The sequence below is a fragment of the Perognathus longimembris genome, chromosome 14, assembly GCF_023159225.1.
Source record: "Perognathus longimembris pacificus isolate PPM17 chromosome 14, ASM2315922v1, whole genome shotgun sequence".
NCBI classification, from domain to species: domain Eukaryota; kingdom Metazoa; phylum Chordata; class Mammalia; order Rodentia; family Heteromyidae; genus Perognathus; species Perognathus longimembris.
In genome coordinates this window covers 18,889,041-18,909,812 of record NC_063174.1, presented here as the reverse complement: position 1 = coordinate 18,909,812, position 20,772 = coordinate 18,889,041, and the positions used below count along the sequence as shown (strand labels likewise).

The 20,772-nt window shown below is 34.5% G+C and overlaps 1 protein-coding gene and 1 pseudogene across 2 annotated transcripts in view; both read left to right on the top strand.

Moving 5' to 3' along the window:
- Mdga2 (MAM domain containing glycosylphosphatidylinositol anchor 2) overlaps positions 1-20,772 on the top strand; it is a 701,866-nt gene that overhangs the window by 249,264 nt on the left and 431,830 nt on the right. The window lies entirely within an intron of this gene.
- On the top strand, positions 14,575-14,915 carry LOC125363361 (annotated as a pseudogene).

Genomic DNA, 20,772 nt, shown 5'->3' with positions numbered 1-20,772 from the left:
ATTGTAAAGTCATTCTTATTTTATATGAATTCCTTTTCACTTGTTTAATTCAGATGACTCTTAAGAACTCTTTAGCTTAAGTGTGTATTAAAGTTCTTCAATTCTGTCCACTGCATACAAATGACATCCCCAGATAAACTTGTAACAAAAGTAGATGTATGAAATGAACATTCGGGATGGCATTATGTAGAAAAATAGGAGATAAATTAATAAGCAATTTTGTGGTTTAGCATCACCAAAGCATAGTAGAAATAGAGAACAAGATTGACCATTAGGTTTGGAGTTTTTGGAAATGAGAACCAAGTGCTCGGTTTTCATAACTGACGAGCTTGTTTAAGGGTGGTTTGCATACAGGGTACTGACCTTGCAAGAGAAAAGCAGAAATGAGTTGAAGTTAGACTTAGAAGTTAGGGCAGTGCAATTTAAAGGTCAAAAATTACCCAGATATTTGACTTACATCAAGTAGCATCTTACTGGGTTTTCAATAACTTTTATTAGTTTGAATAATACACAATTTAAACAAAGCACTGTAGGTGAGTGAATAACTCATTCTTTAAATCTATATGTAGACTGTAGTAACTTGTGTATAAATTTCAAATTAAATGCTCAAACCTAAAAAGAGTATGTACATATGCATAAATGCAAGGAATAAATAGGACTACAGATCAGTCAATCACATAGGGGCTTGTCGAATCAGTCATTCACATCCAGGTGTCTGATCACTTCTCTTTCCATGATAGTGGCTTTTTGAAAGCTGTATTCAATATTTCCCATCTATCAGGGTGCCATCCTCCCTAGCCCCTTACTATGCTTTCCATTTATCCTTCTTCAAAACATTAGTCAACACAAGCCAGTAGAGTCTTTAATTAACTGTTATTTTCTCTTCCCTTAGGATTTAAATTCCTTGAGTGGAAAGTCTGTTTTACTACTGGGTCCTGTCACCTACAATAGTAAGCTCAGGGTAACAGTGGAACTTTAGAATGCATTGCCAAAAAAGAAATTTATTATGCACAGTATGATGTAGAAAACTAGAAAGCAAATTAAGTATTTTGCTTTTCATCATGCCTCAAAATAAATATCAGATTTATTGAAGCATTTTCGTCAAGAAATATGTCCATGAAATGAAATAAGGAATCAGATTTCAAGCATTAATGAGTAAGAAATCTCAAGAAAGGGAAAACTATACTACTCAGAGCCTCCTAAAATCAAGTTTGGAGAAATGCCAAAAAGGACATTAACAAAGTAAGAGAATTAAGCAACACATAGAAAACTGAATTTTAAAAGTGACTTAGGTGTTTGTGTGTGGGAACCCCTGTTTGTGACTTGTGCTCATTTTAATTAGATTTGCTTTGGTTTTAACAACATGGAATAAGAACAGTACTATAGGTTTTAGAATGGTTCTGCTGTAATAGTGTTTAGACATCCATTCTCTTGTTTTATTTGGAAAATGCATTATCCACACTAGACAATTAGAACCAGGCATAGGGTGCTTATGCCTGTAATCCTAGATACTTCAGTGGTTGAGAAGAAAATTGCAGTTCAAGGCTAGCCTGGGTGGAAAAGTTTGGGAGCCCTGACATAGCTGAACAAGTAGCTGGGTACTGTCTTCTCCATCTTTGTGGGAGACCGAAGCACTAGGCCAGCCTGGGCAGAAACTTCTCTGAGAGACTGTTTACTCTCGCGGGGGTAAGCCAGATGTCACCCATGGCAAGGCAGCAAAGATGGGAAGCCCAAAGTAAAACGAATGAAAACTATAGTATGGCCCCAAAGGGAAAGTGAGATTCTAACCTACAATCAACCACTGAAAAACAGGCCTTTATAAAGGCATGTCTCACAGAAGTGGCAGTGTGGCTCAATTGGCAGAGTGCTAGCCTCGAGCAAAAAGAAGCCAGGGACAGTGCTCAGGCCCTGAGTCCAAGGCCCAGGACTGGCAAAAAAAAAAAAAAAAAAAAAAAAGGCAGGGCTCAGTGGTGTCCGGCTGTCCCAGGAAGATCCAGGTCCTGAATTTAAACCCCTAGTGCTGCCCCAATAAAGAAAATTCATTTGCTTGGAAAAGGAGTAGTCTGAGGAGACATAGAATCACTTAAAGTTATTTCTTGGATACTACTGCAGAATTTGGATAACAACAACTATTTTTTATTGGTTTGTTTTGTTAACTTGTTTATTTATCTGTCAGTCAGGGGGCATGAACTCTAGGCCTGGGCACTGTCCTTGAACTCTTCAGCTCAAGGCTAGTGCTCTACCACTGAGCCACAATACCACTTCCAGGTTTCTGGTGGTTAATAGGAGATAAGAGTCTCACGGACTTTCCTGACCGGGCTGACTTTGAACCATGATCTCAAAGCCTCCTGAGTACCAAGGATTACAAGCATAAGGCACAAGCTCCCAGGTAGCTCTCTATTTACTATAGTACATATTTGTATATATTTTATTTTTTATAGATATCCTTACATAGGAAAGATTTGAATTTTAAGTTTGCTTGCTAGTGAAAGAGTGAATATAACTTTTCTATGAAATTGGTCCTAAGTACTAATCGATGAATTACTTCCATAATGCTTCAAGTACTTGCTTCTAAAAAGTAATTAATCTGGATGCTAGTGGATCAGGCCTATAGCCCTAGCTACTCAGTAGGCTGAGATCTGAGAATTTGGGTTCAGAGTCAGCCTGGGCAGACAACTCCTCCACACTCTTATGTCCTATAACCAATAAACAACTGGAACTGGAGATTTATCTCAAGTGCTAGAGCACCAGCCTTGTGCAAGTTAACTGTGACAGGCCCTGACTTGAAGCCACAGTACAGCACATAATCAGAACAAATGGATAGCTCCATGTTTGCATAACTCTGAATAGGCAAGAAGTAATTAGCTAATAAGCTCCAAGTGAGTTCTTATTCACACAGATTATTAAACTCAGAAATGCACTTCTTTGTGACAGTTCTAACATATATAAAAGTCTCTGTATATTAGTTCTGATCATTCTCATGCAGATTTGATTTTTATTTTTCTGTTATGAGAAAAATGAGTGTACCAAAGCCAAACCTAAAATGATTTTTATTTGGTCTAACTTTTCGTAAAAAATATTATCACACATAATCTTTCATAAATTGAAATCTATTTAGATACAGTATCTGCTTAGATACTGTCATGGGACTTAAGTACATTTACTATATTTTTCTTTCTTTTATGATGGAGATGAAAAACCAAGATATGAACAAACTGAACATGTGCTGTACTTGTAAGGTACAGTCCCTGTATTTTAATACTATTTCTAAAGGACTGATACATCACCTTGAACAAGGGTAACAAAAATAATTCATAATAACATAGTAGTAATGATGGTGACTCATAATAATAATGAAAAACCACACTCTGCTGAACTGATTAATGATAAGTTGACCTATATGGTGGAATTTAAATAACATGTATGTAGGTCAGGTGAGGTGTCTTATACTGGCAATCCCAGGAACTTTTGAAGTCAATCTGAAGATTCACAGTCCGGTGCCAGCCCAGGCCAAAAAAAAATAATAAAAGCCATCTCAACCAAATTAATTGGGCATGGTGGTTCTCAGGACACAATAAATAAGATTTCTATATGTTTCAGATAAAATATAAAGTATAAAAGGGCTGATACCTGACTAATGTTATAGCCCAAGCCCCCCGCATGAGACCAGGAATTTAAACTACAGTACAGTAGATAAATAAAACTACACATTTTAAACAAATTTAGTTATGCCATCCATGTTATTGACTGAGTAAAACACTTTAACAGTTTCTTGGTTAAAAGTAACTGTTAACAACATAGGAAATCATTTGGAGAGAAACTGTATTTGACTGTTACCAACAAAAGCCACCAACAATGTGGGTCAACCTGAGTAATTACAGAAGGACAAGAAAGCGTTGTCATCTCTTTAGGGAAGTGTGAGGACAGACCACTTTTTCTACAATATTTTTGCAGGCTAATAAATCCAAGCCAGTTTTCCTTGGGACATTCATATTCTAAAATTCTTTCCATACTTTTTCTTATTTTAAAGGCATCATATGTAAAAGGAGATTCTAGTACAAAAGTCTTCCAGTAATTTTCCTGGCCTATGTCCAGCACCAAAACTCCAAAGCCTTGAGTTGAAGGTAGTGTGAGCTATGTGAAAGAACTAGAGTTCCTTAGGCTGGGTACAGCAGATCCAGAATTGCAATGGCTAGTATGACTTATGAAACCTGCTTAGAGCTGGGTTTCTCTTCGTGTTTATTTTTCCCTTCATGCACAGTTATTGCAATTGCCTTTGTGATTGAGTTCTTGGCACCTCAGCTCTAAAAAAGATTTAGATAAATTAAAAGAGCTTCCAAGAAAAGCCACAAAAATGATGAAGGAGTTAGAAGTACTGATTGATGAGGAAAGATTAAAAGAATGACTGGGCCTTGGCTTGGTACCAAATTCAGATGTGGTAGCACACTGTGGCTATCAATATTTGCAAACAGAAGGAGGAAAACTTCTACACATTGGTCCAAAGAAGCAATATTGTATGTAAGAAGCCAAAGGTTAATATTAGGACATAATATCTTTCTTATGGATTATTTTTGTCTTCTGGCCATATCACTTCCTCAAAAACAAGTAGTTATTCACTATTTAGAACAACTTGTTGACTTCTGATGATTAACATGGAGGAAATAAATGGAGAATAAAAATAAAAACTCATTTTCTACGTACAATGTGCATGTACAATGACTGAATTTCCTAGGCTTTTGAGTTGTATGTCCATACCAGCCATGGGCACTGAATAGCAAAGAAATTTCTAGGGTTGAGTTGCATGCAGCAATGGTGTGGTGATTGTCCCCATCCCAGTATGCTGTGCTTTGTGTCCCATGGGCTAAATAGCTGCATGTACTCATTTATTGTAGGAGCAGACCTGCATACTGCTTCCTGCAGCATCTATGGTCAGCCTGAACAGATGGAACAGATGGGGTGGGTGCCATTAAAGGGCATCTTTAATACAGAAAAATGGGGAAGGGATGGAGTGAGGAAAAGTAAAGGAGAGGGAGAAGAGTAGGCAGATGAGGAGGAGGAAGAAGAGAGAAAACTAATAACCTCATTCTTGAGACTTTCTGAAGAAAGTACTGTTTTAAAATGTCTGGAGATAAGGAGCAGGAGTTTTATTTGATTTCTGTAATGTCATCTTGTCCCATATCTCTTTAGTTCTAATCTGATTAAATAGTGCAGAATACTACCTATAATTTGTTTTTTCTCAAAGGATATGTATTCTGTACTAATGGGTATTCTGAAATTGACATAGGTTGTTTCTGGAATTCACTCTTTTTAGGTCATGAAAGCAGTGTTAGATAGACTTAATGATTCGATTTTATATGAGACCATGTGAAGTTGCAATCATTCTGTTTTACTAGGCAGCCCTTCTCACATGGTCGGTATGAGAAAATGAATTCTAAGAATACAAACTTAGAATACCTGGGCAGTATTTTTCAGAACCACAAGTTCTCTCAGTGAAGTTTTGTGCAATGTAATTACCATGAATCACTTCAAAAGTAAGGACCTTTGTGGTTGTCCCTCAACAAAAGAACTAACTCTACCAAATAATACAAATTAAGATTAAAAAAATTACCAGTTGAGTGTTGGAGAATTAAACATAGACACAGTCTTTGGAAATAACTCATACATATAGAAATAGAGTAAAAACCTGAAAAATGTCATGATGATTTATATTTGAAATAAAGACAATGAAGTAAAACTTTTGGGAACATCAATGTTCTATTTAAGATTGATCTAGAGCAATGTGATTTGGTGTATATACTCTCATTTTCTGCTTTTTTACTTGAATTCTTCATAGCTTTATTTAGGCATGTGGTATTTAGAAATAGTTGCTTTTAGGTTTATAGTTTAATTTAAGAATGGCAAAGCAAATAAAGCACGTATGTTAGACATGCTTTGGATATTACTAGACATGCATTCTAAAGTGAATAACTTGTTCTTTAAAAACTATTCTTGTTGCTCATTTTTTAGCTTTGGATCCCTATATCACTCCAACTTCCTCTCCACTTCCTGTTGATCACTTCCTACCACAAGCAACCTCTTTCCATTTCCATTCCATACTATGTGCTATTCTCCTGTCCCTCTCTCTGTTTCTACTCTATGTTTGTTGTCTCTTTCTCTTATTATCCCTTTTTTATAAAAAAAAAAAATTTAAATGTCTACCAAGTTATGGACTATAATGTTTGGTTTCATGTTATGATTTGATGAACAAGAGCTGTGTGAAAATTTTACCCATTTCAATATTTGATGACTGAGTTCTATACAACCCAGATATTCAAACATCTTTGACCAGGTATTATAAAAGAGGGTAAAACAATGCCCTAATGAGGCCTTCACAAGTGAGGAAGTCAAACTTGCTTGCCCTACTTAGCTGATAAACAGAATCTTTTGACCTCCTAGTGAGCTTAATTTAAGAGAGACAAAAGGGCCTAATTTTGTGAGCTAATAAAATTGTATAGCACTAGGGTTGATAAAATGTTTTCAAAGCTGTATTAATTGAAATTTCATCAGTAATGTACATACTCACAATAATGAAAATGTGTCAAAAATTTCTAGTTCTAAGTGCTCTCATAGAAGGAAATTCTACTGGTAGTATTTAATCCACCAATCCTGTAATTTCCAGTGCATTTACACTGACATAACTTGGAGTATAATAAAAGAAAACCTATTGTCAAAATCAGTGAAAGAAACTTCCATGTAGTATGACAGCAAACAAAATCACCAATACAATATAGAAAAATGAATGAAAAGGTTTTATTTTTTATAAATTTATGTATATGCACAGAAACTGAGTATCTTTTACAAAATCTATTTGTGCTTTGTGAAGAAATACAAAAGCATGAAAAATCCATCAAAGGCAGAACAAGAACCAAACAGTGCAATAGAAACAGTGCAATACATATTCGTAAATATGCTAAGTATGTATTTGTGAATATTAGAATAGCATGTTCATCTGAAGGAATTCTTACTACAGAAGATTGTTGCACAGTAAAGACAATAACCATTTTATGTACACTAACTTATTATTTGAAAATGAAGTATATTAACATATATACACACATGCTCAACATCTTCAAATAAGCTGATCTTATGTATTGAAAACTATGTTTATAACATTTTTGTAATACATAGGTAAAAATATATCCTCCTTGAAGAACAGAGTGAATTACAAAGCTCCTTTCTAATCCTTGGAAATGTGAATAACCTTATTATGTAATTCAATCAGTGAGGCAAATGTATCTGAATGAGAATCTGTTCAATCTAAGAACATTTGGGACAATAACAAAATCAGGTTCCCAGTTAAACTTTCAGGCCAAAATTGCTCAATTTAATAGAATAGTGATACATATTTGCAGAGATATAAATGTACACAGATTATTAAATTTAATTTAATGGAAGATGGTATAGACTTAAACATTACTCTTACTTATCACTGTATATGGTATACAGTATAATTATACACATAAAAATGTCAGTTCTGAGATTATGAGGATTTTGTTTTCCAAAGTATGATGTTAAAAATCCATTATCATTTCCTTTAAAGCAGAAAAAAATTTTAAGGAAAAGTATTGTTTCTGGACACAAGCCGTTCTACGCTCACCATTTCCCATTGGGGAAAGGAAATAAAATTTATTCAGTGTCTGACACCCTGAAATCATGATGGATTCAGCAATTACCACCTCCAAATTGACCATCTTTGAGAATTCATATAGGCAAAAGAGAATAAATAAGGAGGAAAGGCAGGTGCAAAGAGCCTCTGAACAGGAAGTCTACCTTTTAGTTTACCTGTTTGCTACTGCCTTCACCCAGGCTATGTGTCTTTTCTTTTCCTCTCATGTATCTCGCAAGCAACCTTGGCATCCATGCTGAGCTTTCCTGTTTTCCTTTCGATGAAGGTATTATTTTTTAATTAATTAATTTATTTATTGCTGTTGTAAAGGTGATATACATAGGGGTTACAATTACAAAAGCCAGGTAATTAGTACATTTCCTTTTTTACAGTTCACCTCTTCCCTTATGTTTGTTAATTCTTATTTTGTTTTTTGTTGTGTTTTTTGTTTATTTTTCTATTTTGTACTGGTTTTGATTTATGTATATTTTGTCTTGTGTGTATGGTTATCTGTTTGTTGGGTGGCAAAGGGGTCACAGAAATGGTGGGGTTAAGGGTGAACAAATGCAGCAGTGATACTCAGTAGACACTATGTTGAAAAACTGAGACCATCAATATTTTCTACAAATTAATCCTCATAACAATTTATAGCTTTGTGTTAGTTAATGAACAATAGTGAACAATAAAAATGAGCATTACATATTCTGATATCAGATATTCTAAGCCCTGCAAATCTATCTCTCTATCTATCTATAAATTCATATATTGAAATTTTAGGTATGGTTTTTATTTTAGGATTTACAATTCTGGGCAAATGGATGGGAACTCAAAGATCAAATGATCATTTCTACAGTACTGTCACAAAGTAAAGAAGAATGATAAAAATTGTAGTTAGCACTGTGAAAAACAATTCCATCCATTATTTTGTATTCTGCTGCTGCATGGCTCGTTAGTTTGCAAGTACGGGTGCCATAATAAACTCCAACCTAGTGGATAACTATACAACAGAAATTCTAGATGCTAGTTAACGTTGAAGGTGATCTTGGGGTAAGTAGAAACTTGGGGTACAGTTGATCATTCATTTTTATTCTTCTTGAGAGAGAAAAGCTAGAATTAGGGATGTGAGCCACCATCTCTGCCAGTAATATACTTTGATAAGTGAATATAATTTAAATGGTAACCACAGTTAAGGACGTAGTTATGTTTATGGGATAAAATCAGTTAAAAATCTTTCCTCTAAATAAATTTCTAATGTAAAATGCAATGTTCTTGACTGTAGTCCTCATGCTAAACATTAATCTCTAGACATATTCATTCTAGAGAAATACAGCTTTGTGTTTTTACCTGAAAACACCGGCACATTTTCTCCATTTTTTCTAGTAACCACTGTTTCATTACATTCCATGTTTTTGTTTTTTTCTCATTAATTCACATAGCATAATATCTATCAGGTCCACTCATTTGTTGCAAATGGTAGGATCTATTTCTTTTTTAAAGGATAGTTAGATTTTATCATTTTTCCCCTCACAGTTATTTTCTCTATTCATCAATGTTAGGTCACTTAGGTTATTTCTATCTTTGCTGTTGATAGTACTAATGAAATGAACATACGGGTGCAACTAGATCTGCAAAAGGATGGCTTAACAAAGCAGAAGTCCAATGTGGGAAGTAGAGATTCCAGAAGCTTCCCTCTGGACTGTAGCCAGGGACTTTTCATTTCTGGGACCTTGAAAAGGAGAAAGGGAGGGGAAAGGTCAGTTGGAAAGGAAGCCCAAGACAGAAGGGCTGATTGGTTCCTCCTCAAATACCTGTCTTACACTGGACACTGAACGTTTGACAAAGGAGTAGGGCTGTGGTAGCTAGGTACAGGCCCAAGCCAGAGTGGTTTTGGAGAGCCATGGGACTGTGTAGAGGACAGTGGTCCCATAAGATTGCATGGTTCACTGACTCTGTCTTCATCTTAATCGCACCGTCCATGAGGTCTATGCAGCTACAGAAATAAATGAATGACACACTTTTTCAGAACATATCCTGGAACTAATGCTTTAAACTGGGAGTCTCATAAAACCAGAGGCACTTACTTCTCTCCCACCACTAGTTGTTCATGTCTGTAATTCTACCTACTCAGGAGGATGATGGTTTGAAGCCAGGCCAGGCAAAAGAATTCCCTGAAACTCAGATGTCTAATTAGCCATCAAAAGGCTGGATGTCCAGGTGTGCCTCAAGTGTCAGTGTACCAGACTTGAACAAAAAGCTAAGGGACAGTGTCCAACCCTTGAATTCAAGTCCTAGTACTGAGACATACAGACACACATGCATACATACATGATGGCTTCATTCCCTTTGTGCATATGCCAACAAGTGGGATTTCAGGGACATAAAGTAGCTCTAATTCTAATGGTTTTGTGTTTAAATTTTTTTTTCTGAGAGTAGAGGTGTTGTTTATTTTTTTCATATAACGGTTGGCCATTTTCTACTTCTTTACTGTGATGTCTATTCAAGTTGTTTGCACACTTTTTTAATTGATGTTGAATATACTTGTTACATATTTTAGACCTTAGCCCATTTTCAGGTATATACTACACAAATTACACAATTACTTTTTCCCTATATGCAGGATGATTCTGTTAATTTGATTGCTATTGTTTCTTTGGCTATGCAGAGACTTTTTGATTTGCTAAAGTCCTGCTGGATTGTTTGGCTTTTGCCTGAGGTTTTGGTGTAATACCCAAAACTAACAGCCACAGCCATTTTCAAGCTTTTCACGTTCTTTCATAAATATTCTACTTTTTGGTGTATAGATCCTTTGCTTCCTTGGTTAAATTTGGACTTTGGTATTGTATTCTTTTTGATACTGTAAAAATCAGTATGATTTACTTGATTTCTTTTTAAATAGAAATTTAAATTTATTGGCATGAGGAATTGCAACTGGTAGAGGCATGGAATTCCATTGTGTATATATAGCTATATACAATGATATTCTATGCCTCTATCAGAAAGAATGACATTGCTCCATTTGTAAGGAAATGGAGGGACTTGGAAAAAATCATACTAAGTGAAATGAGCCAAACCCAAAGAAATGTAGACTCTATGGTTTCCCCCATTGGTAATAATTAGTACATGTCTAGGACAGTCCTAGCAGGAGATCTCAATAGCTCACTAGCTATGTCCATATGAACACATAAGATGATGCTAAGTGAAATGAGCTCCAATTTATGGAAACAAGTGATATATCATTGTTGTTTTTATTTTCAACATGCCATGTGAAATTTAAAAAAAAGAATTGCAGCTGATTTTTGTTTTATGATATCATGTATTCTTTCCAATATATTTTATTATGTCTTGGGAAATTTCTCCTTATAGTTTGATGACACAAAATGCTTATTTTTTATTTCTTGTCTGTTGTTATTGCTAGTACTTGCAGTACCGTATTGAATTACAGATGTGAGAATTGGTGTTCTTACAATATTACTGGATATTAGAGAAACGTTTTCATTTCCCAATTGAGGATAACTGTGGGATTTCATATGATCCGTGGGTTAGACGCAGGGAACTTCCTTCCACATCTAATTTATAGTCTTCCCGCACCCCACCCCCAAGTCTAAGGGCCTGGGCACTGTCTCTGAGCTTCTTTTGCTCAAGGCTAGCACTCTACCACTTGAGCAACAGCACCACTTCTGGCTTTTTCTGTTGATATGGAACTAAGAAATCGAAACCAGGGCTTCTTGCATGCTAGGAAAGCACTCAACCACTAAGCCACATTCCCAGACCTTTATCATCATTTGTTTTATCATGAGAGGGTATTGAAGTTTGCTAATTATTTTTATATCTAAAGTAATGATTTTGTTGTTTACTTTTTATCGGTGATCTGTTGAATATAGTAGATTATGCTGATTTGTATGTTATCCCAGGAATATACTGTGCCTATTCATTAGAAATACTTTTGCTGTGTTGTTCAATTTGGTTTGAATGTTTGCAATTATATTTATTGGAAATATTGGCTTGTAGCTGTTTGTTCTTTGAGATGGCTTTAGCTTTGGCATTAGGATGATGCTGGCATCACACATTGAGATTTGTAATTATTACTCCATTTCTGGAAGAGTTTAAAAAGGGTGGATATTAATTTTTCTTTGAATAATTAGAAGAAATAAGCAGTGATGCCATCTGCTCCTAGATTTCTCTTTATTGGGAGGGTTTGAACATCCTCAGTCTATTTATTTTTGTCTATAATTTCAGCTTCTTATAAAAACACTGGGTGGATTGGATTAGAACGTATCCTAAGAGATTCATTCTAAATTAATCACCTCCTTTAAACTTTTGTCTCCAAATATATTTACTTTACAAGTTCCTAGGAGGAGTTCAACATATGAATCTTGAGGGAACACAGTGCAACCCATACACAGAGTATTATCCGTCTATATGATAGATCATTACCAATGCAAAATAAAAACATATCACCTTAGGAGTCTTGAAATATACACTACCAAAAGCTTAATGATTGGATGGGAGATCTTAAAATGTAAGAGGCATTATACTAGTGACCTTACTAAAAAACTCATTAATATCTCTTCCATAACACATAAGTTACAATGAGCTTTTATAGATATTATCTAATTTTTCTTGAAAATAACCTCATGAGAAATGTAACAAGTCAAAATTAATGTAAGAATATATATGGACCAGCAATGGTGTCTCATAGCTCTAAACTTACCTCATACCTTTTAACTTAGCTACTTGGATGACAGATGTAAGATATATTGCTCTTAATCAATAAAGAAGCCTAGAATGGCAGTTCATACATTTATCTCAGCTACTCAGGAAGCATAAATGGGAAAAATCATAGTATAGGCCACCATAGATGTAATGGCAAGAGCCTATTTTAATATAGCTAGAGCAAAAAGAACTGAGGGTACAGAACAAGTGATAAAGCAACAAGCAATCAAGGACAATGCACTGAATTCAAACCTTAGTACCATCATACAGCCAACAGAGAGACAGACAAATGGATAGATCGATGATAGTGTGCATGTGTCTGTGAGTGCATTTACATTTCCAAATATGGACACTTAATGTCTTTTGAAACCATCACACATTTTAGACTCTATTGAGCATTCTATAAACACTTCAATTAATTCTTATAACTCCTTATCTATACATTAAATGGCACACAAATTTAGAGCATATTGGATACAAATGTATTTGTTAAAACAGTCTTTGATTCTAAACCCACCAAAGTAAATGTATATGTTTATACATATTTTTACTTTAAAATATAAGTAACATGTATGGGTCCTAGCATGAACTGCTAGTGTTATTGGTGATATCTATCATGAGGTACATTGATTCTTATTATTTATATCACTGCTAGTATTTTTGCTGGGTTCTCTGAAATGAACTATGAACCATTTCTATTGTAAGTCAGCTAGTGATGCATAACAATTAAATGGATGACCCTTTTTTGTTTTCACACATTAATATGAGACTGTGATGGGTTGGACATAATTAATATAGGTTGTTTTATTAATAAAGAAGTCTAGGTCACTGGAGGCATGACTTAGTTAGCGAGTAGTTGCCTAGCAAGTACATGGCCCTGAGTGAAGACTCCGATACTGCAAAAAGAAGAGACAAGTGATAGATATACAATCAATTCATTAGAGACTCCCTAAGAATGAAGTGAGATAATTTTTGAGACCTGTGTCTCACATAGCAAAAGTTATTGGACATTTATCAAGAAAATTTGTGATCTTTAGGACACTGGATCTTTGCCTTTGAATTTACAGTTTGCTAAGTAAAAAAGAAGTAAAACATTGATTAAAAATAATGGATAACTCATGGCATCTGTTGGTTTGGTGGCAGTCTTGAAAACACCAGCAAGGCTTGGGGATAAGAAGAAAATCCACATGCACAGGAACCCATTGTTCTGACTTTTCTCTCTGCACTACATTCCAAATTCTCTTATTTTCTATTAAAGCATTCTATTGTATCCTCTATGCTGCTTGGATTCACAGTAAAATGACCTGGATATGTGAGCATGATTGAAATGGAAAATCTTTTTTAAAATATATGGTTATTTAACTCTGCTTCCAAGATACCATCTCCAACTGGCATAGCAGAATTTTGAAATTATTTTTGTAATTACTGAATGAAGAATTTAACTATTTATATCGTTTGGTGCATATGCAGAAACACATATGATATCTCACATACATTTTGATAACATGTTTTTATTTGTGTTTTTCCAAATTATTCTTACATATATCTATGAACATAACATTGAATAGTTCAAATATTCTCTCAGTAGATTTGTTCCTACCTGGAATCATAATCTTTCCATGTATTATTTCCAAACTCCAATATAACTGGGTAGTTCAAACCCCATGATAATACTTTGTGATAATTGACCTTAATATTACCCCTATGTGAATCATGCATTTCCACCAGACCAGTAAGTCTTTGGTAAACTCAAATGCAACAGGCCATTGTATTGAGAAGACAGTTATTTAAAAGAAAGCAGATTACATTTTAGGAAACTAACAATGTTAACATAAGATGTCCAGAAGGTCATAGATGGTATTAGAGAATCTGATTCCAAGCAAACAGGCAGAGATCTAAATGGAGGTAGTCAAATATAGGCTGTAAACCAATACAGGCCCTACTTTGAGAAACTGGCATGCCTGATAATTTTCTATGGGGCAGTTTCAGGAATCTAGTCCTGTAAAATGCATCAAAGGTGCTACTTTTCGTTCGGATAGTGATGTTGGAAAACAATGGCAAACAATAACAATAGCCTCAACAAGCAGCTTCTCTTATGCTGAAGAACAAAGAAGTCGGGTAGGACTGACTTCCTTCTCCATGATGTCAAGGATCAAGGATTCTTTCTTCTATTTTCAAAACTACTTATGGGCTTTCCAACTTGAGGCCGGGGGAAAATGGCTCTTACAAAGGAAGGTGGCAAGAAGAAGGGTCATTCTGCCCTCAAAGAGATGGTGACCTGAGAATACACCATGAACATTCACAGATTCTTCTGTGGAGTGAGTGCCCCTCTCACTCAAATAGATGCGGGTGTTTGCCATGTAAGAAAATGGAAACTGCACCAGGCTTAGCACTAAGCTGTCTGGGCCAAAGGAATAAGGAATGTCCTATATCAGATCCTATGCTTTTCTCCAGAAAACCCAATGAAGATTCATGAAACAAGCTCTATTCTTTGGAAACCTATGACCTCGTTCCTACATTCAAACACCTACAGACAGTCAGTGTGGATGAAAACTAACCAGTGAGTGTCATGGGAAACTAATTGAAAGAAAAAAATAAATACAAAAACAAAACCCTATTTATGGTCTAAGATGGCTAGGATCACTCTCGCCATTATTGCCTATTTGTTATCCACAGACAAACTAATTTTATAACGAAAAATATTCCTTTACTTTATAAAGACACCTTTGAATGGGATCTATCGTTGTTGATATTCTATTGGAAAGCAAGAAGTTAAATTTATGACACTAATTAGCTGAGAGACTGGAATATTTAGACTTTCACAGTGTTCCTCAGAGAAGTCTTGTACAGGTTCAAACATTAAAATAAAATTAAGGGGGCAAAGTATAACAAACATTAAGGCAATTTGTTACAGAATTGTCCAAGAAATTTTTATCATGGTAATTGCACATTAATAACTTGTGTTTTCTACCTATAGATTTTGATAGAATTTCTTACTAAATTCTACCTTTGTTCATAAAAATCATAAGAATAGGATCTTGGCCACAAAATGCTTAATGTTTGAGAAGGTCTAGTTGAAAAGTTAACACATTTCACCAAAGTCACCATTGGTATATATATCACTAAGACATGTTCTATGTAAATGACTTCATAAGGCATTGATTATTATCATAATGTATTGATAAAAGGCCAAGAGGGGCTCAATCTTGGTAATTTAAAAATTCAATGTAAAGACTCCAAATGTAGGACATTGAAAGAGACCAGATCCCATTAACTTGCCCAGGCTCACATTTTTAGGGTTAGTTATTCCTGAGAGTAGTGCTACTGAAATATTGTTCAATGAAACTTAATTCTGAGGTGATACTATGTCAAGATGTCAAGGTCTAAGCCCCTCACCCACTTAGAATAACTTCTCTGGGAAGAATTTTACTGTGTAGTCCAGACTTTCTTTAAATTCTTGATTTTCCTGACTCAGACTCCTGAGTGCTGTGATTACAGGCGCGTACCACCCCGCCCAGCTTAAGAGACTTTCTCCGTTCTGATTTAACTTGACTTTTCTCTAGTATTTGAGGTTATGAAACATCTTTGTATCTTGAATTCCATATTAATTATTTTACAGGTGTGCATCAAATAATTACCTTATGCTTTGTCTATTATATGTTCTTGCTATGCACAATGATGTCAAAAACACTTTTTACTTTCCTGTCATTTATTTTCAGTGCGTTACTTAACAGCTGTAATTAATTTCTCCTACATGCCCATAATTCCCAAGTCTTTATCTCTGATCAAATGTCTGTCTTGTATTTTGTGTTGAAGTGTTATACTCATCTTAGACACAAAATGTTGAAGTATGAACCCACAACTCCCAAACACCAGTTTCTCTTTGTCTTCTCTGGTGTTGTGATAAAGTCTAAAACAGGTATTTTGACTTCCTCTCGTCCATTGGACTTATCACTATTCCTCTTTCCACTCATAAGCCAGTTAGATGGTCAGTTGTTAATTCATACCACCCAAAGTTGTTACATGTGTCACCCATACTTTTCTCATTGCCATTTTCTACCTTTTTCCTTAGTACAGATAAACCACATCTCTTACTAGGATTACTTTCAATATCCAAAGCACTGTTTATATAAGTAGGCAGTACAGTTATTTGTTTTCAGGATAACTTAAAAATGATCATCTGACAATTGTGTTCTGTTTAAAATCCTCCTTCATTAGTATGGCTATATAGCTCTTTTTAAATGGTTCCCATTTAAAGTGATTCCTTTCTCTACACAATTTAAGATCAGCTATAATGGGTGTCCCAGTGCCTTATTATGTACTCTTTATATCTACAGCTATATCTATTTATTTGTGTATATAGAGAGATATTATATAGATGTTTATCTATCTATATAAATCTATATCTAGATAAATATCTATAAGTATATCTATAGATAATATATATTATGGTTATAGTATATTTTAATTATATGTACATTTAAGTAAATAACATCAATATTCTTAATGGCTTATAATAACATTTTTTTTCTATCTTTAACTTCCCTTTGACTATATTCTTCATGGACTAGGTTTGTGAGGCAACAACCAGTTTTGTCAGTGATTACATCTCTAAAACTTAAAATAGTGCCAGGAATAATCAAGCTTAATAACTTGTTGAATGAATTAGAAAAGGTAAGTTATATAATTTAAGAGAATTTAAATCGAAAGGAATATGACTTCATTTCCCCCAGCTATCTAGGAAACATAAATGTGTGACTCATAGTCCATCCAGACCTGTTTAAGGAAAAGTAGATCTCTACATAAAAGGAAATGAAAGCCCAAATCACTAGAGGCATGGATCCAATGGTAAAATGCCTGCTTAGAACGAAAAAGTCCCAGTTTTTAAACACTAGTACTGAAAAAAAAAAAGAAAGTGGAAAAAACAATAAGGAAGAGAGAGAGAGAGAGAGAGAAAACGAGCGAGTGTAAGCAATGCATTTTGAATATCCCTGATTTCTGGGTAGATTTCACTTTCACTGTCCCACAATGAATAATATTCTGAAGTTCTAGAGGTACAAAAATTTCATGCACTTCTTTATTAGACAAGCTTTTAAGGTGATCAATCCAACTGGTTACAACTAACAGAAGCAAAGAAGAATAGGCACTATTTATTGAACATTTTCCACATTACTTACTTTGTTCCATCCTTTACTTAGTTAAGTTACTTATTTTTACTTACATTACCGATTTGCTATGTTACATAATTTGCTACATCCTTTACTGAATGTCATTACTACATGAACAGAACTATTTGAACTGAGCTCATCAGAAATAAGTTTGGGTTTATAATGAAAAGAAAGTAGCCAATACATGCTATATGTGCACAGAATATGAAAGGCCTACTACTTGGCTTAGCTAATTTATGACCATTCTTTGGGCCTCATTATAATTCATCTTCAGTCTTACAGAGGAAGATCCTCATGCAATAGAAATGGTCAGTTTTTGTGATTTGATTGTTGAACCAAGTAGAATGATGTGAGAATTGGAAGGGCACATAGGGATGTCACGGTTTTAAACTAGCAAATTGAAAGAGCAATATATAGTTGAGAACTGTCTTCCATAAATTGCTTGAAGTAGGTTCCAATAACATCTTTGAAACTTTTTAAAAAGTAGTTTAATTTTCTTAAAACTTCACTTGCAAATGAATATGGAAACGATTTTAAGTGATATATCTTTGCATACACAGTTTTGTAAAATCTTTCAGCAGTCACTGCTTTATAGAATGAATATGTGGGACTTATTTCCCAATTCATAATATTCTGGCAAAGTATGTTTTAATAGAAAAGGGACCGTTAGAAGACCATCTTTGTTTCCTGTTGGGTCATTTCCAGATTGGATTAAGGAGAACCATCTGTTGAATATTTAGCATTCAGAACTGTAGACTACTCCTGGCATATGTTTTTTGCCAAGTTCTGGCTAAAAATATTACATGGAATTTGCTTTTACTTTGAATGTAATTTTTGATTCTCCTACAAGAAGCACTATGTTTCTTAGAAATACAGAAAAAGGAAAACAATTTCATTTTCATTAACAAAGCATTAGGTTGATTATTTAAATTTATTTATTGTCAAAGTGATATACAGAGGGGTTACAGTTTCATACATAAGGTAGTGTATGCATTTCTTATCCAACTTGTTACCTCCTCCCTCATTTTTCCTCCTGCCTCCTTCCCCCATTCCCTTTCCCATGAGTTGTACAGTTGGTTTAGAGCTTATAATTTTGTAAGTATTGCTGTTGCATTGGTTGGTCTTTTATCCTTTATCTCTCCATTTTGATATTCCTCTTCCCTTCCCTAGTTCCAATACACATATATAAAATATCCAGAGTACCAAAATCAGTTACAGTGACATCAGGGGTAAAACCATGGGGAAGAAAGACAAAAGAAAAAGGCATGTTTTCACATGGTATGTTGAAAATAACAACGATGATAAACCACTTGTTTCCATAACATGGTTTTCATTTCGCTTAGCATCATCTTATGTGTTCATATGTACATAGCTATTAAGCTATTTTGTATTTTGATCTTTTGTTAGGATTATCCTAGGCATGTACTGATTATTCCCATTAAGGGAAACCGTAGAGTCTCTGTTTCTCTGGTTCTGGCCCATTTCACTGAGGATGATTTTTCAAAGTCCTTAGGTTGAATTTTAAGATCAAGCATGTCAAGATGTTTCTACTTTCAGTCTCTCCTAAGATTTTTTCCTGATAGTTTGTAATAAAGCAATGATTATTAATTCACTTGTATATATTATAGACACATACACACAGATGTATATAAGTGTTCAAACCTGTTTTCAAATCACATATCAAGTTATAGTTCCATTGAAAGGCATTCATAAAGTCAAATTTTACTATTTTTCTGGCTCTGGAGAAAGTAATTTTTTTATTTAACTAATTGTCATCTGTTGGATATTGCAATGCCTTTTATCTACCTTCTTTGTTAGACCGACCTCTATAAATATTAGAAAGTGTTCAATGAATTCTTGTAATACTAAAAATAACCTATGAGAATTTAGGTTACATAAAAAGCAAAAAAATTAATTAAAATATTTTATATAGCTTAATAAATAGTATTCCTAGCCAGATGATGCTCTTATTTGTTTATGAAAGTGTTAGAATATTTTAAGGATATTATTGGCCATTAGGTTATAAAAGGACCAGGATAGTTGTTGTATTTTCTTCTTACTATTGTCTACCCAAATACAACACTCTATTGTTATTTTTGTTGTGAGCCTTCACTCCTCTGGGAAAAGAATCTCTATTGTTGAGCAAGGCTTTGCCCACAGGGGTTTGAGTAACATGTTCCTTAATCCTCTTACTATGGCAGCCAACTAGTGTTTAAGTGAAGAATAAAATAGTTCCCTTATTGGCTATGGTTTGGCCTGACAAACATGACAAGAAAGCTTTGTTTTTGTATTAAGGGGAGAGAGTTCTTCACATAGAACAATGCGAAAAGATTCTACCCTGGCCCATCTTTAACAATAGTATGAGAAGCAAAACATTTGTCATGACAATATGGCATTGAGAAAAATTCTTGGTTTAGTCTCGTTGCCCAAATTCAAGATGCTTTCTTTATGAAAGAAAAGAAATTTCTTATGCCACAGAAGAAATGTTTGTGCTAACAGCCAATCATAAAGCAGCAGGAAGAAATTGCAAGGGAAACAATTGTAGATGAGCATGATTGTGGGGTAAACAATGCTCAGCTGTTTGCACTCAGAAGAAATGGCAATGCAGTTTGGTTGATTCTAGCACAGAGCTTTGTACTCTTTCCTGGTTTCAGGAAGAATGCCTGAGCCATAAAGTGGTGAGAACCACTTTTAAATTGAACAGCAAAAATGCTTTTGAGTTTTTAGATACATAGGGCCTTTTGCAATTCTGAATCATTGTATATAACTTATTTAGTTTCTTTTTTAATGCATTTTGAAATACAGTTGTACCATGTTTAAATATTCACAGAGACAGCAGTCATAAAGTTTTCACAAAAGCTTCAGCAAATCAATTAGCAAAGCAACACAAAATTAGAATAACTTAAACATGGAACTTTTTTCAAAGGAAAGAAACAAATTTCCTGTTGCATGTGTAGATATCATTTTAGTTAGGAGAAGTGGCATTTTTGTTTCTTAGGGTCTGTTTTCTTAAAGAAAATATTTTCAGTCTGGAAGTTAATTATGCTGTATCAACTCAAGATAAAGCTAAATAGGAGCTATCAGCAAATTGGAAGAGGGCAAAAAGAATGTAAGAAAATAAATGAGAGTATCAACATGAGACTGATAAGTAATTTAGTGATGCTAGAAGAAAGGACACAAACACATTTATTTTTCACCAAAGTTAGCCTTTACAAGCTAGTGCATGTCCAACTTTGAGCTGTGGAA